Source organism: Aulonocara stuartgranti, assembly GCF_965226115.1.
Source record: "Aulonocara stuartgranti genome assembly, chromosome: 3".
Lineage (NCBI taxonomy): Eukaryota > Metazoa > Chordata > Actinopteri > Cichliformes > Cichlidae > Aulonocara > Aulonocara stuartgranti.
Window position 1 is genome coordinate 69,671,961 of NC_138941.1, and position 12,690 is coordinate 69,684,650.

The window sequence follows — 12,690 nt, forward strand, 5'->3', positions numbered from 1 at the left end:
TATGGGTAGGTTCACGCATATACACAGGTAGTTTTGAAACTGGAGATTTTCCGTTTTTGGTTTTTTTGGGGTTTTTTTAATCCCGTCTACACGTACAGTTTTGGAAAAATATCTATGTCCACATGTAAACACTAAAAACTGAGTTTTTTGAAAATCTCCACCCTGGCAGGAGATCTTAAAAATCTCCGCTTTCACTGATCCTTTCAATTGTGTAATTTTAAAATTACACAAAAATTTTAAAAATGGATGTTTCTTTCTGTTAATTTTCCTTCCCACTGTCACCAAAGTGCTTGCTCATAGGGGGTCATATGATTGTTGGGTTTTTGTCTGTATCTATTAAAGTACGATCTACTGTACAACATAAAACGCCTTGAGGCAACTGTTGTTGTGATTTGGTGCTGTATAAATAAAATTGAATTGAACTGAATAGAAACCAGACTGTTCTGTTCTATTAAGGCAGAGGGCTGTACCACTTGGCTTCCTACAGATCATCATGAGGAGATTGTGAACAACAGTGAAATGTGGAAAAGCTGGAAAGTGATCCTGCAGTAACATTGAGGACGGCTACAGGGGTGTACGAGGTGCTCAACAAATTTGGCTCAATACAGGAGCAAGCTTGCAAAATAATGTACATAATCTGGCAGATAAAGGTTAAGAGAGACAAACCGCCAAAGGGAGACCTGTGTGCTCTTGTGGAATTATCAGATAATGTCTTTTGTACAGTTGACATTGTTTTGTCTGTCTGAAGAATGCATTTCACCATGTATAAGTAAGTAAAGTAAGTAAGTAAACTTTATTTATTAAGCGCTTTTCACAGACAGACAATCACAAAGCAATGTACACAAATATTAAAATATTAAAATAAACAATAAAATCAGTAGACATTATATACAGTGTAAAAGATCACATATAAATAATGTAAAAAAAATATAAAAAAATGTAGATCAACAGAAGGCTTGTTTGAACAGAAAAGTTTTTAACTGTTTTTTAAAAGAATCCACAGAGTCAAGCAAACATAATTGTAGTGGTAAACTGTTCCACAGCCTTGGTGCAACAGACTGAAAGGCTCTGTCCCCTTTTGTCTTCAGTAGTGTACGGGGAACAACTAAGAGACTCTGAGTCTGCGAGCGGAGATGACGAGCAGCAGTGTATTTTATAAGAAGCTTGGATAAGTAATCTGGAGCCTGGCCATTTAGTGTCCTGTATGTTAAAACAAGAATTTTAAAGCTAATTCTAAACTCTATTGGGAGCCAATGTAAAGAATATAAGATGGGAGTGATGTGAACACGCTTGGTAGAGCGAGTTAGTAATCTGGCTGCTGCGTTTTGTATTGTCTGGAGGCGAGAGAGAGATGATTTATCCAAGCTAGTAAACAGGGAATTACAGTAATCTAAGCGTGATGACACAAATGCATGAATGAGTTTTTCCAGTTCAGCTGAGGAAACCATATATCGCAGTTTAGATATGTTTCTTAAATGATAGAAACAGGAACGAGACAAAGATTTTACATGAGAGTCAAGGCCCAGAGAAGAGTCAAATATTACTCCAAGATTTTGAATATTTGACTTGACAGATGGACAGAAAGAGGCAAGAACCTGGCTGATTTTAGAATGTAGCTCAGGAGGAGCTATGATCATGGTCTCGGTCTTGTTAGTATTTAGAACAAGGTAGTTGCTTGAAAGCCAATCAGAAACCTGGGTTAAGCACTGGACTAGGGTGGACAGCCTATCCAGCTGATGAGGCTTAAAGGACATATGGAGCTGAATGTCATCAGCATAAAAATGATAAGACAGGTCGCTAAAAGATTGAATGATACCAGCTAAAGGAAGCATATAAAAAGAAAATAGTAATGGACCTAAGACTGAACCTTGTGGGACACCACAAGGTCAGGGCAGCAGTGTTAGAGGAGAACCTATCAGTCCTAACAGAGAAGGTCCTATCTGATAAGTAGGAAGAAAACCAGTTTAGGGCAGAGCCAGATACACCAGCCAAAACCTTGAGCCTGTTAAGTAGGATTTTGTGGTCGATGGTGTCAAAAGCTGCACTAAGATCAAGCAAAATGATCACAGAACAATTCCCTGCATCAGATGCCATTAATAGATCATTATAGACTCTTAAGAGAGCGGTCTCTGTAGAGTGCTGCTTTTGAAAGCCAGACTGAAAAGGGTCAAGAATGTGTAATTTACATAATAGAGACCTGAACTGATTTTCAACAATTTTTTCAAGTAATTTACTTACAAATGGCAATTTTGAAATAGGTCGGTAATTACTAGCAGAGCTAGGATCAAGATTCTGTTTTTTTAACAGAGGAGTTACCTCAGCATGTTTAAAATAAGATGGAACACAGCCTTGCCTCAGTGAACTGTTGATGATGGATAGTAATGTGGGACCAATGCTGGTGCTAGACCCGGACAGGACAGAGTGAGGTAATATATCTACAGAGCATGATGAGGATTTCATTTTACCTAAAACTATAATTACCGTAATTGTCGGGCTATAAGCCGCTACTTTTTCCACAAGCTTTGAACCCTGCGGCTTTTAGTCAGGTGCGGCTTTTCTATGGATTGTCCCTGATTTTTATCATATCGTAAGACGATTTGTTTTGTTTGTTCCGCTGTTGTACGGCACTACTTGCCTGGCGGAAGGGCATGTGATCAGACACACAGTATCGGTGTTCAAGAGTGGTATGTTGGTCACATGTCCATCCGCCAGGCAACATAGTGCCGTACAAGTAGCACGAAAAACAAACTTGAAAAGTAGCGCTACACGTTCAGCGGGAGTCGTGGATGGTGTGCGGCAATAAACTTGCAAAAAGCAAGTTATGCTCAACTCCACCGGTGGAATCTGACAGCGTGGAAAAGTGTGAAAACATCCATCCATCCACCTGAGCCTAAAAGGTAGTCTGAATCTATTTTTCTGGTGTGCTGTAGGTTATTGTTATGTACTACATTTGTTACTCGTTTATGAAGCACAGTACATGTTTCGTACTTGTAATTACCGCTACTTGTACATATACCTAAAAAGTTGTGCAAATATGTACCCATAACTTGTTTTTCAAAATATTAATAAAAGGGGTGTGTCTCCAAACAGCCATCTCTTTCCTGACAATTCGCTTTGTGCATATTCTCTTACATATGATAAGTCAACATTGAAACACCTGCGGCTTTTAGTCAGGTGCGGCTAATGTATGTACAAAACAGGATTTTCCCCTGATTTTAGCTTGTGCGGCTAATATTCAGGTGCGCTTTGTAGTCTGGGAAATACGGTAAGTCATTTAGTGTGATTGGAGAAAAGGAGGTAAGTGATCCAAGACAGCAAGGAGTATTTTCATAAGGGGAGGCACTTGAGGAAATTTTGGATTTCAAGTCCATCACCTTATTTACAAAGTAATTAAGGAAAGTATTGCAATCTTCATCAGAAAGCAACAGAGCATGCTGGGTTGGAGGAGAAACAATACTGTTGATGGTATCAAATAGAATTCTTGAATTATTTTTATGACGATTTATAAGATTATTGAAGTAAGAGGATCTGGCCTCTTTGACTGATTCATTATATAGGTAAAGTAGTTCTTTAAAGTGCTCACGATGGACAGTCAGACCGGTGGACTTCCACAGACGCTCTGCTTTTCGATAGGAGCGTCGAAGACCACGAGTCTGATTATTTAACCATGGTGTGCGGGAACTAACAGAGCAATAACTGGTTTTGAAAGGAGCAACCTGATTTAGAATGGTAAGACAGTGTTCATTAAAAGAATTAGTTAGAAGCTCAACCTCGTTTGAGGAACTTTTAAAATTAAAAAGAGAGGAGAACTCAGAAATTATAGAGTCGTCAATAAAGCGCATTTAAGATAAATGATGAGTACAATGATTGCTAATACATTCACTAACTATATTCTGTTGCAGCAAAGTGATGTGGGTGACATGGCCGAAAACTGTCACGTGGTTAACTGAATTGTGTGTAACCTCTTTTATCAATTAAAGAGTGAGGCGGACATGCAGGAATTGGAGTTGCTTGGACAGGCGAGTGGCAACACTGCCCTCCTTGATGCTCCCCTTGCAAGTGAAACATACACTTGTGTCTGTGTGGTTGCTTTCAGTAACAGTTTCTGTTTACCAGTAGGGTTGACTTAAACCCAACAGAAAGCAGTCTCACGTATTTGTTTAATATGTGCATTGAAGGACATATCCTGGTCAAAAATGACTCCAAGGTTCCTCACAGTGTTACTTTCTAGTCCCTGTCAGTACTCTTGCTGCACCCTTTTGGTCAGATAGAAGAAGTGGTATCCAGAAGTTCTACCAGTGGCTGGACGAAGCTGGACTGAAAGGGAGGCACTAATCATGGCAGGGCAGGAAAAAGCTCTGAGCACAAGATCCACAGAAGCTGGGGTCTATTTCCCTTTTCTCACCTCTGCGGAGGGTCTTTCCTTCAAGCTTGGGTCCTCTACCAGAGGCCTGAGACCTTGAGGGTCATGTGAAGTATATTAACTCTTAGAAATTTCTGATGTTGTTCCTGGGAGCCCCCTAGCTTGGGAGTCACCACACCTATTGCTCCAATTATCTTGAGTGATTTCCAGTGCACATGCACGAGAAAGGAGGGACCACAAATTACAGAAATGACAATGACAGTTACTTGTATCCATGATGTATTACTGTACGGTCTTTACTGGGTCTTTACCTTACAATATAAAGCGCCTTGAGGTGATTCTTGTTGTGATTTGGCGCTGTATAAATAAAATAATTAAATTGTATTGTCAGTAATGTTGCACATTTGGATTAAAAGGAATTGAAACCTGTGTGGCTTTGTGAGTTTATCTTTAATGTATCTGCAAATCTATAGACATAGTACATCGTTACACATTTATACAGTCTCACACAGCTCTTGTCAGGCACACTGCATTATAGTTAGTTTTTTTAAACTTAAACGGTAATACTCCTTACACTAACATAAGTAAAATAAACATAAACAAAAGATAGTGTGATACCCAGTCTTCATCCACTGAGATTACAGCCGATACAGGTATAGATCAAACGACAATGCCACGAGTTTTCAACTCATACTGGCGAATTAGCTCTAGCTGCTAATTGTTAGCTTCATGGTTATTGCTACCAATGAATATATACTAATGACACATAAAGGGGGTTAACGGACAACTTTCCTACATTCTCTGTAACCCCGTTGACTTATCTTTAAACACAGCTCAAGTATTTACTTTCTTGTATCTGCTTACCTGCAAATGTATAGACATAGAACATTGTTACACCTTTATACATAGTCTCACACAGCTCTTGTTAGGCACTGCATTATGGTTAGTGGCCGGGCCTGTTTACTACTGTGAGAGCTGCTCGTTTCAGGAGATACTCCCTTTTATGTGGTAACGGAGGAATAACTACCCTTCCAGTACTGTCTTATTGGAGACTGGGGCACACATTATTTTTACAACAATAAAAAAATAACCTATTTGAACAATCAGAACATTTTAAATAAATATTATATTGTAAATAAAATGGGGGATGTGTTGTTTTTGTCCATAATGCCTCTCTTGTCCTACAGTATTTATAGTGAAACATCTCCCTCTAGTGGCCATATATAAACATGTGTGAGGATGGTGTTAATGTAAAATGTGAATCAGTGTTCCAGTCAGTCATCAGTGTGTCTCTGCACAGCTGTAATTAAAATGTGTTCAGAGGGCCTCAGTGTCTGAACGGTTCCAGTTCAGCTCCATAACAGCAGCGTCCCTGGTTTGATTCCTGTGTTTCAGCTCATATCTGCCTCTCTCACTGAGGGGGACGTACATATACACACACACTAACCACTAACTCTATTTGAACCAATAGAAAGCTGGTGCTCAGAGGAAGAGGGCGGGCTTTACTTGGTGTCAGTGACAGAAATGAAAAAAAGGTCAAATGAGTGAGAAGGACGATGAAGGAAACATCTGTGCTGTGTCTGCTCTGTAAGTAGAATCTCTGTGTTTGTTTGAATTCTTGTACTTTGACTGTCTGCTCTCCTGATAACTGATGATGGAGGAGAAGACATGAGAAACAAATCAGGCTGAATTCAAGTTCAAACACCACGAGGACCAACTGCAGGTCTGAACTGACTCTTTATCTTTGCTCAGGAGTCGAGGAAACACAGCAGGCAGTGAAAAGATCAAATCATTCACTCATTATATCAACACAGCTGCACAGTGGACACATGACTTTACTGTGGTTTCTTTTAGGAGTAGAGGACATTTTGTATTATATGAACAGTGTAGTCAGTGCACATATTTATGATCACAACAATTACATTCAGTGCTGTTTCTGAGATTAAAAAATATAATAATTAAATTTGAATAGAGGAGCTTGAACAGCATAGGGATATACATATGGGATGTTCTGTTTTACTATTACACACTTCCCCATCTTTTGTTGTCCAAATGTTTTTGAAACATATTCCTGTCATCAAATAGAAAATGAGCAGATATACCAGAGAGAGTTTGTGTGTTTGTCAGCTGTTTGTGTGGAGTTGATTTGAAATGACACTCAAATCAACCTGAGTGTCATTTCTCTTTAGTTCTGATCTCACTGCTGAGCTGCTCAACAAACCAAGGTCAGTAACCTTCTTCTGTCACAGTTTAAACCTGATAAATGTGGTAACACTTTATTACACGACCTGCAAATAAGGCACAAGTACCCTATACTTGCATGCAATTTGTGGGCAACAAGGCGCAACTACCCTGCAACAAGAAAAGTGATTATGATAGATTTAATTTTACAGATAATATATAAGACAGACTTAATAGTGAAACTTCCATTATGCAGAAAATTACTTAAGCAGAACCAGTAATTACTCGGGTTGCTGTGATACTTAAAATTATTTACAGAACAATCTGTATCTCTTTCCCTTTAAAATACCTGGAAGTTAGAAAATAGATGAAATTAAGTGACTCCATAACACGGCCCACAACCCAGTAAGTACTTACAGTACTTGTTTCATTGTTTCTTGCAAAAACCTGATTTGTTGCCCGCAAAATGCACATAATGGAATACATTTTAAAAGTAACCTTGCCAACAGTGGGTCATTTTATAAAATGTTGCTAGAAATGCCTGCCAGTCCTGAGATTGTTAATGAAAAAATGTATGCATTACACATTACAGATAGTAGTTTGTTGTAATACTCAATACATTACCCTGTAAAATAACCTGAAATACACAGTCTCATAATTACCATTTAACAAAGACAAAAGCTAAAGGCTACAGCCACACACACCAATACACGTAATGAGGACACATTAAGCGATTTGTATTGGTGATATTTCAGCATTTAGCATTATGTACAAATACAACAAGAAATAAAGATGGAAACCGGTGCAAAGACACTTTAAAGTGATTACCACAGTGATTCTGTAGAAACATGAACAGGTAGAAATGGAGGCTCCAGCCTGACTGCTTATCAGTTTGTTACCTGTTGAAGTTCAGCATCTGGCTGCTGAGCTGGGGTCAGATTTCACTCTGGATTCCTGGCTATATATCTCCACAGTTTTCAAAAACTATAACTACTCTCTTCCTCCTGCCTATGGACTGAAATTAGTTGACTGTAGCACAAATGTGCCGAAAAAAATTGAATTCTTTAAAAATAAAGAAAATTTAAAAGAACAAAAAACATTCTTTGATAATTTTCTTTTTCAATTCAATTTTATATTAATCCCATAGTCAAAACACAAAGCACATTATACTGTAAGATAAAGAATCCTTACAATCAACCCGTTTGAGCAAGCATTTGGGAGAGAAATACTCAGGAAGAAACCGCCAGGAGGACACAAGGGAGGGTTGCCTGTCTGCTGCTTTATGCATGAAGGCCAGAAGACACCAAACATGCAAGTTATTTTAAAAAAAAAAAAAAAAAAAAAAAACAACTCCACCCTTCTAACAGTATTAAATGGATGAAATCTACAGAGAACAATTTTTGCATCAGACTATAAACACATAAAGTTTGACATTTTAACATAGGAGTGAATTCAATTCAGCACAATACAACACTCACTGTTAAGTCAGATTGTTGAATGTTGCCATTGTGCTTCTTAAATTTGTAAAGTTTTAGTTCAAACTACAGGATCAAGACATTCCTTTGCCCTCTTAAGGTTCTGGGAGGAGGCTGTAGTGTTTTATCACAAGCACATCCCTTGTGAAGATTCTGTTTGATTTTGCTTTCTGCTTTTATTATCCTTTTGGTGAGCAGGAGGTCTCAGACACACACACGCACAAGTTCTTGCACATGCATCCACGTGCACACACATAAACACACATAGGGCCTGGTCTTCGTTTTACGGAGGGAGGTGCTGTGATGTGTATTGCAACAGTTTGTCATTAAAAAGGTTGCGAGGACAGCTGCTCTTCGAAGTATTTAGGCTACAGAGAGGTGAGGAGCATAGCTCCACTGCCTGGTTCTGACCAAAGCCTTTCCTCGTTAGCGAGTTAAAGACCAGTTAAAGATGTTCTGTCTTGATTTCGCTCATCATGAGGAATAAGTCTCTAAACTAGCGGGGCCTGTGGAAACACAGACTCAACACTCACCTCAAGGTGCTCAATATGCTTCATAATGAGAGAGAGAGAACTCTACAAAGATGAAAAGAAAACCACAACAATCAGACAACCCCCTTTGAGCAACCACTTTGGCGACAGTGGAAGGGAAAACCTCCCTTAAAGTGGGAAGAAACCTTCAGCAAAACCAACATCTGCCACAACTGGTTAGGGTGAGCTGGGGGAGATAAAACAAAAGAAATGCTGTGGAAGACAGACAGAGATTAATAAATCTAAATATTAAATGCATTGGCTAAGGAACGAAGACAGAGGACATGACAGACTTAGACAGGAATGGGGAATGACAAAGCAACAAGAAAATATAGATCAGGAATAACTCAACTTTGAAGCAAAACCAGCTCAATACATTACAACTAAAAGAAATCACCATAACTGTTAGGTGCGGCTGTGTGCAGGCAGGAATAGGACCCAAGGTGCAGACTCCGGAGACAGAAGTGAACTCAAAAAGGCTTTAAGTACTCAAAATATAACATAACTGAAAAAGGCTCAAAACAAACTTAAACTAGAGAAATGACAGAACACACAGCAACGTAAACGGTAGATCGCGACACAGACACCAAGAAACACAGGGCTTAAATACACAGAGGGAGCAATCAGGGAATGGGTAACAGGAGGGAAACACAGCTGGGGCAAATCAGGCCTAACGAGACAAGGGGAAGCAAAACCAGACACATTAACATCAGACATGGACTTTCAAAGTAAAACAGGAAACATAACACAGACTCACGGGCAGGCACTATAACAAAGGGAACAGAGATGTGGGAACAGGGCAGACACAAACACTGACTGAACACGGGGATATAGGAACTAAAGATACACATAGACGCGAACTAGACAAGGGGATGCAGGTGATAGGGGAGACAGAGCAACTAAAGAAGACAGAGACCTAAGCCATAAGATAGAACTCAAAGAAACCAAAAACTAGACAGTATAAATAATAAAAACTCAAAAGCCCTGGGTCGACGACCCAGGCATCCTAACAGTACCCCCCCCTTAAGGGCTGGCTTCCAGACAGCCCAAACCAAAACATAAAAAAACCCCCAAAAACAACCCAACCAGGGTGGGCGGCGGGGGAAACAGGATGGAGGGCCCGAAACAAAACAAGGAGCCAGAAACAACAAAACAAAAAAAAGTGCAAACACTGGAGCCCGGAAAGCAACAGAACAAAACACAGAAACAAAGTCCAAAACAACAGCACCAAGGCCCAGGCAAAGTCCAAAAGCAAATAAACAAAAGAGCTCACGAAAGGCGCAGAGGCCCAGACAATAGTCTCAAAAAAGTTCAGGGGGCCGGCCCGGAGGCTGACAGTCCAAGAGCCCAGAAAACAGTTCAGGAGGCCGGCCAGGCAGAAGGCCCCGGTGGCGACGGAGCAGATCAGGAGGCCGGCCGAGCGGGAGGCAGCGACGGCGACCGAGCAGGTCAGGAGGCCGGCCGGGCGGGAGGCACTGGCGGAGGAGTAGTTCAGGGGGCCGTCCATGACCGCGGCGTAGTTCCGAGGGCTGTCCATGACGGCAACGACGTCCAGTCATCGGCCGGACAGAACGTGCAAGACGAGCAGGCCGGGCAGGACGAGCAGGCCGGGCAGGACGTGCAGGAACAGACAGATTGGAGACCTCAGGGGCAGACAAGGCTGGACCAGGCGGAGCTGCAAAGGCCGGACCAGGCGGAGCTGCAAAGGCCGGACCAGGCGGAGCTGCAAAGGCCGGACCAGGCGGAGCTGCAAAGGCCGGACCAGGCGGAGCTGCAAAGGCCGGGGCCGGACCAGGCGGAGCTGCAAAGGCCGGGGCCGGACCAGGTGTAGCAGAAGCCGAGGCTGGACCAGGTGTAGCCGAGGCAGAGGCTAATGGCGGCTGGATGGGCTCCTCGGACCCTCCAGCGGAGACAGGTGGCTGAAGCGGTTCCTCAGACCCTCCAGCAGAGACAGGAAGCTGAACGGATGACCGAGGAGAGGAGCGACGGTGGCGTCGCTTCCTTTTAGACGAGGGAACAGGAACCGGTGGAGAAACGGAGACCACCTCCTCATCCTCCGACCACACAGCCGCCAGGAAAAAGGCAGGCGAACGGACAGGCGAACAAGGTCCCAGCTGGCGTGAGGAAGGGGAGGAAGCCTGCAGTGGCGATGAGGCAGAATGTGCGTTGTCCTGCGGCAGCGGTGGGGAAGATGTAGTGAGGGAGAGAGCAAGCTCACTAGCCCTGACTTGCTCTCTCCAGGCAGTTATGGTGTTCCCCAACTCAGTGTCCTTAGCAAACTGGCTAAGCTGGGGATTATGCCGAATGATGGCATCTACTGCACTCAACCCGACTGCCATAGTCCGTAAATCCTGTGACTGGGCAATGCGGTCAAGCAGGCGCACCAACCGCTCCATCTCGTCGTCGAACTCAAAAGAAAAAGAGTCTGCAGGGTCCATGTTCTGGTCGCGATCTTCTGTTAGGTGCGGCTGTGTGCAGGCAGGAATAGGACCCAAGGTGCAGACTCCGGAGACAGACGTGAACTCAAAAAGGCTTTAATTAAGTACTCAAAATATAACATAACTGAAAAAGGCTCAAAACAAACTTAAACTAGAGAAATGCCAGAACACACAGCAACGTAAACGGTAGATCACGACACAGACACCAAGAAACACAGGGCTTAAATACACAGAGGGAGCAATCAGGGAATGGGTAACAGGAGGGAAACACAGCTGGGGCAAATCAGGCCTAACGAGACAAGGGGAAGCAAAACCAGACACATTAACATCAGACATGGACTTTCAAAGTAAAACAGGAAACATAACACAGACTCACGGGCAGGCACTATAACAAAGGGAACAGAGACGTGGGAACAGGGCAGACACAAACACTGACTGAACACGGGGATATAGGAACTAAAGATACACATAGACACGAACTAGACAAGGGGATGCAGGTGATAGGGGAGACAGAGCAACTAAAGAAGACAGAGACCTAAGCCATAAGATAGAACTCAAAGAAACCAAAAACTAGACAGTATAAATAATAAAAACTCAAAAGCCCTGGGTCGACGACCCAGGCATCCTAACAATAACACACAACAAAACATTGCTGGGTCTAATGACCCAGAACCATGACAATTTGTGCCCTACCTGATTTCCCTTTTTTTGTATGTTTGTCACACTTAATCATTTTTTCCACACAGGGCCATCTGAGCATGGATTTTTTCCATGGTGGTGTTGGTGTAATTTAATTTATAAACTACATTTGTGTTTTCTTTGTCTAATATTTAAATGTGTTTGATCATCTGAAACATTTACAGTGAGTGTGACAAACATACAAAAACAGGAAATTAGAAAGAGCACGAATGCTTTTTCACACCACTGTAAATTCAGTTGTGGATTTAACAGGGAGCCAGTGAAGAGAAGCTAACATAGGAGAAATATGCTCTCTCTTTGTAACTCCTGTCAGTGCTCTTGCTGCAGCATACAGCTACATTTTAGTTTAATATATTCACTGAAGGACATATCCTGTAAAAAAAAACAACACCTTCCTCACAGTGTTACTGGACATCAGAATAATGCCATCCACAGTAAGTATCTGCTTAGATACCACATTCCTAAGATTTTTAGGGCCAATTATTCTAGCTTTCGTTAATTTCATTAAGAAGTGATCAAACAAAGAAGTTTTCAGGCAACACTGTTAATGTTCAGTTTCTATGCCATTTTTCTTTTTTCCTGGTGTGCAGAAAACTGAAGAACGTTTGTAATGCAAGCAACACCATAACTGTAACTGTAATGTAATTACGGAATTTAGTACAGTTCCAATATAACTTATTGTGTTAATGGAAAATGTAATGTAATATGATCTATTTGGTTTGATGTTTTTAGAATGAAAATTATAAAATAATAAAAGCAATAAACCATTTGGACCTTTTTATCAAATATAACACATAATCAATTTTTCATTGTAACCCTCACAGCTCGTCTGACTGTGAGTCCCAGCAGCTCCCAGTTCTTTCAATATGACTTTGTGTCTCTGAGCTGTGAGGAGGACGACAGCTCTGCTGGATGGACTCTGAGGAGAAACACAAGCAAACAGCAGAGGGCTCAGTGTGGAGATGGGTGGGGAAAACCAGCTGGTTCTTCCTGTAACATCAGAT

General features: G+C 41.6%; 2 protein-coding genes and 1 long non-coding RNA gene across 3 annotated transcripts in view; 2 read left to right on the forward strand and 1 right to left on the reverse strand.

The window, feature by feature from the left end:
* Positions 1–12,690, forward strand: part of LOC309693309 (hemicentin-2-like) — a 1,543,010-nt gene that overhangs the window by 277,482 nt on the left and 1,252,838 nt on the right. The gene's annotated exons all lie outside the window — the stretch shown is intronic.
* LOC309693997 (nuclear factor 7, ovary-like) overlaps positions 1–12,690 on the reverse strand; it is a 260,788-nt gene that overhangs the window by 90,442 nt on the left and 157,656 nt on the right. The gene's annotated exons all lie outside the window — the stretch shown is intronic.
* Positions 5,865–12,681, forward strand: LOC309696659. The gene is made up of 3 exons (XR_014273575.1): positions 5,865–5,950; positions 6,553–6,588; positions 12,511–12,681. It is a non-coding gene; the product is annotated as an uncharacterized lncRNA (long non-coding RNA).